This window comes from Danio rerio, chromosome 3 (genome assembly GCF_052040795.2).
Source record: "Danio rerio strain M-AB ecotype USA chromosome 3, GRCz13ab, whole genome shotgun sequence".
Lineage (NCBI taxonomy): Eukaryota > Metazoa > Chordata > Actinopteri > Cypriniformes > Danionidae > Danio > Danio rerio.
The window spans coordinates 23917501-23922686 of record NC_141023.1 but is presented as its reverse complement, the minus strand read 5'-3'; the positions used below and the strand labels follow the sequence as shown (position 1 = coordinate 23922686).

Below are 5186 nucleotides of genomic sequence, written 5' to 3'. Positions count from 1 at the left end.
CAATTAACATAATAAATATGAAAGACAAGCCATGTTATTTGGTACGTAATTGCCAAAAGGGTGATTTTGAGAATGTGGAAAAATGAATTTGTACCTAAATTTGGTATGTGGGGTAGAGATATCAAAAACATGCTTGCTTTGGAGAGGTTGAGATATATCAATAACGACAAATTGCAAATATTTGATAAAACATGGGAACATATATTATAACATCTTAATGGATTTGGAAGAAACGCAGGCTTAACCAATGACCCCTGTCAGTAACATAGTAATTAAAGATTGAGTGTAATCAATATTCACTATTTATAATCTATAATGTTTTAATAATGTGCCCAAACTATTATTTGACAATAAAACAATAGTCAGGATCATGCATTTTTCTGGTAATACAAGAACAATGTTACTTTATAATTTTTGTTTATGCATTAAATGACCAGTTGTTTGTCCCTCTGTGTTTTGTTGTTCAGTTGTTCTGTCATAGGTTAGAGTTTTTACATATTGTATTTTATATGTATTATTATAGTATTGTAATATATTGTTTTTTTCTTCTTCTCTTTTGTATTTTATTGTAGTATTGTTGTAGTTTTATAAAATGCAAAAAGCACATAAATAAATGTTTAAAAAAATACAAAAATAAGAGAACTCTAAAGTAATTTGATAAAATATTAAGCCATTTTCATCAAACCTATCAAATACAAAATACAATTTTGTATTTAAAATACGGATTTGAAATACATGTATCATAAATACTGCCCGTCCCTGGGTACTAGTACAGCATTTATAAATTAAGCATTGTTTATACATTACTAATGCATTATTAAAATTCAAATCCATGCTTGTTAACATTAGGTAATGCACTGGGGGGTTAACATGAAGAACTTTATGTTCATTAACTAATGTCAGCAAAATATTATAATACTGAAATAAATTGTTTGTTGTTTGTTCATGTTAGTACACTCTCAGAAAAAATAGTACAATATTGTACAAAAGAAGGTACAAACCCTTGTCACTGGGGTAGTACCTTTTTATGAGACACAATTGTACCTTAAGAAAAAGAAACAAATTTGTACCATTGCAGTTTAAGGACATGATTTCTACCAAGGAAAACCAAAATGCACCTTTGTTTTTTAAAACTTGCAGATACATTATTGTACCTTCATAAAAGGCACAAATCTGATCCATAAACATACCTTAACAGTGTCAGAAATGCTTACCAAACATTTATTTAAAATGCCTTAAATGTTTAGTTTACCTATAGTTTTACCAGTTGTTTTGTATTATTGTATTATAGAACTTAATAATTAATGTTAATTAGAGTTTCTTTAATCTATATGTACTTTTAAATGATGATTCGTGATTTAATATGGACATTACTCATAAATCACCTTGTCTTCCAGTCATATTTATTTTCATAGATTTTGTAATAAAGGAGTTGTTCAACACTTTTGCACCTTTAAGATGAGAACAGTTGTGTACCTTCATTTCAGTTGTACCATAAAAGGCACAGAACAGTATCATAAGAGGTCTTACCATATAAGTTACAAAGGTACAAAACTGTTCTTCAAGGAACATTATTTGTATCACCATGTACTTTTTTTTCTGCAAGTATAAAAACATGAACTAATACAATCTTTTTATGAAGTTTAAGTTTTTCCTATCCATCTGGGGAGAGTATCTTTTTTAAAAAGCACTTTAACTTCAAATTGTCCTTGATTAAAATAGCATTGTGTTGGTGTTGTTATTGCATAATGACTGACAAAGCATCCAATGAGTTCAGAGAATTGATTGGATCAAAAATGGACAGAATTTTTTTTGTAACTGCACGAATTCATCCTGTTACTGCTGTTACATAACCAGAAAAGGCAATCTTGTCACCCTCTCCTCTCACTGCCACCATAATTCTCATCTTGAAAAATGAACCTCATTCTGTGACTTCCTTATTCAAACACTTCGAAAATGCACAATACATTGAGATGAAAATAAAGTTTTAGGGTGGTTTTATAAGCCCTAATTACAGCTTTGTGTACAGACCTAAATTTGATTCATCGTGTTCAGTGGAGCTTGTGTTTGCCAGCTGCTGTCTTGGACAAATAAGCAAATACAGCAGAGGTAAGAGAAGGACAGGAGAGGGAAAACTATTCCTGACTTCATTAAAAGCTAAAGTGGGACAGCAGGCTAAGAATGGATTGTGTCACTCTAAAACAGAAAGACTGACTGTGCTGTAAGAAAGACAAAAAGAAGGACACTGCCTGGCTATATAATACTTACCAGAGGCCAACTGGATTTCATACGATTACGCCAATATTCAGAAGCACAATAGTTTATGCAACTCAGCCTTTTAAAACGACCTTCTAAGGTGGCCTAGAATAACCTTTCAAGTGTGTATACTCACGGTTCATTGTTCCCATTGCACTAAACAAGGTTCTGCATGCCTGTTTAAAACGGCAAGCGCATTAAACATGATCCTCTTTAATGAACAGATCTTCGTTGTCTCTTTTTTAAGTGTGTTAGTGCTGCCCTCTAGTGGAATTTAACAATATGAAAATTAAAAAATGGACAATAAAATCCCTTAAATGAGCAGTTTAAAGAAATAATCCACACAAATGAACAATGTCATCATTTACTCACTTTCATTACGTTGAATCCCCCCCCCCCCCCACCCGCTTTTCTAAAGGAAACAACCTCTGATCTAAAATGACTGTTCTCATGTTTGTAAAGAAGAAGAGATCTCTCAATCCTCGAAAATAGATGTGCCAAAACTTAATCCTGGAGGTCCAATGTCCTGCAGAGCTTCTCCAGGGATGGTATAGGGCTATTGAAAACACCTCTAGTGCCGTCAGTGTTAAACAGTTGGAGTCAGAATTATTAGTCCCCCTGAATTAATAACCCCCTGTTTATTTTTCCCCCAATTTCTGTTTAACTGAGAGCAGATTTTCCTGCACATTTCTAAACATAATAGTTTATTCTGTAGAATATCAAAAAATATATATCTTAACAGACCTTATCTGTAATCATTTAGACCTTTAAATGGTTTTTAAAAAATTTTAATCTGCTTTTAACACTTCCGAAATAAAACAAATAAGACTTTCTGTAGAAGAAAAAATATTTTCAGACATACTGTGAAAATTTCCTTGCTCTGTTAAACATAATTTAGGAAATATTTAAAAAAATAAAAAAAATCAAAGAGGGGTTAATAATTCTGACTTCAACTGTAGGCATCTTAAAATTATTTGTTAGTAGTTAAATTGTACTGTACATATTAGTCTCGAAAAAGAACAATAATGTTCTTGCACCCTTTGAAAATATATAACCCCTGTGACAGAGCAGATTACAAAATTTCTGATTTTATTAGATTGTAATACAATTTCAGCAGCTGTGTATGTACCGCTCCAGTGTCACCTTCTTTTGAAATGACACAAGTGAACCCTGTTCACATAAAAAAAAACTGCTCCCGAGCAGGTTTGAGCTAAAAGATTGTTGCTATAAAAAACAATATATTCCTGAAATAACTTTTGAAAAACGATATTATTTGGGTCAAGTCAAAGGATCATTAATCTAATCCAGCTAATGCAGTAGTGGTCCATTTATAAACAACGGACCCCAGGTTTGCAAAATATATAAGTAATACGTACACAGCAAATTCATCAGAGTTAAATTCTCGGTGTTGAAGCATTTCAGAGTTAAGTGTTGACGTTAAAGAGTTAGATTTTGATAAATGAATATAATAAGAGTTAGAATTGATTTTATTCAGTGCGAAATCAAGGAGTTATCTTTTCAACACTTGGTGGTGTTATTTCCAACATCCGGGAATTCATGCAGCCCCAGTCACTGAAGAATTTTCCAGACGGCATTTTCCATCTGAGGTTTAGAACAGCAACTGGTGAGTCAAACTACCTAAATGTTGGTATTGTACTGACTTTCTTTTAAGGAAATACAGTTGTAAACATATTGTTAAGTTAATAACTTTAGAATGGAGTGACAATTTTAAACTTCTGCGGTTCATTCATGGTCGTTTGTGTATCTAGCTTAACTGCATTACTATTGACTTCTTTTCAAGAATGTTTTTATATATGCTCACGCATACATAGTGCATAAAAACATCAAATGTACATGTTCAACACATTTCTGTCACGCTTTATGCTATTTTGTGCGTTGTTACCCATCTGTAAAATAAAATCGACACTTCTCCTTTAATTCGAAGCAAACTAACTTAGCGAGGGAATCCCCGGAGCAGCCTAGCCTACTCTGCCTGGATGCTAACGGCAACACAGGACGGTTTCCATGAGCTCTGGAGTTTCTAAAACATATCTGGTGAGTAAATGAACATATGCTTACTTGTAAAAGGCTTCCTGACTGAAACATATGATTGTTTGTTATTCGTGTACTTTAATTTGGTTATTTTAAACACCGCGGCCCTTTTAAACTGGTTCATTCGTGGCCGTCCATATACCGTTAGTCCATAGACTCGTGTGATAACGTAACAGTTACGCTTGAATTATATTAAGTGTTGACAACCATTAAAGTCAGAAAGTTAACATTAATGTCTTTAAATGACCGCGTTTGCACTTTATCAGACATTTGACGTTACAGAAGTCTCCCGGAAGTTGCGGGACTAACGTTAACGTTATCCCGCAAATGCACAGAGACTCCCAGATGCCCAAGTAGATGCCCGCAAATGAATGATAATCTCCCGGAAATCGCGCGTCTCTCGCCCGGTCATTAAACACTTTGCACACCCCTCTCCACCGCATCCCTCCCAGCTGTTCAGGTACGTCGCGCGCAAGTCACCCCCACCGCTCTTTAGGTACGTCGCGCGCAACTCATCCCATTGCTCTTCAGGTTCTCATCTCTCCCGCTACCTCCCGCAAATCAACTCTGTATCCCCCGAAAATGACTTTTCCCAACTCGGGATGTCTGACGTTAGTAAGTTAGGCTATTTATGTAGTCAGGAACATCTTAGTCAAGCTTTTTCTCCCGCATGATATTGTGCTTAAAACTATAGGCTAAACTTAGCATGTACTGTACACAACATTTCCGTTTTATTAAAGACAATTTAGTGCGTTGTAAACAGCCACCTGTCTGTAAAATTAATCAACTGATTCATATTTGAGCAGCCTAATGATGATACAGGTTTGATTTGTAGATTTATTATCAATAATCAACATCTGAATCAAAAGATATCTGAA

At 34.2% G+C, this 5186-nt stretch overlaps 1 long non-coding RNA gene across 1 annotated transcript in view; it reads left to right on the top strand.

The window, feature by feature from the left end:
* The first annotated feature begins 3815 nt into the window (after positions 1-3815).
* The window catches only part of LOC137490582 (uncharacterized), a 2894-nt gene continuing 1523 nt past the window's right edge, over positions 3816-5186 (top strand). Inside the window, exons 1-2 of the long non-coding RNA XR_015480783.1 lie at positions 3816-3880; positions 4202-4311. This is a non-coding gene — a long non-coding RNA (uncharacterized LOC137490582). The remainder of the gene's footprint in view (positions 3881-4201; positions 4312-5186) is intronic.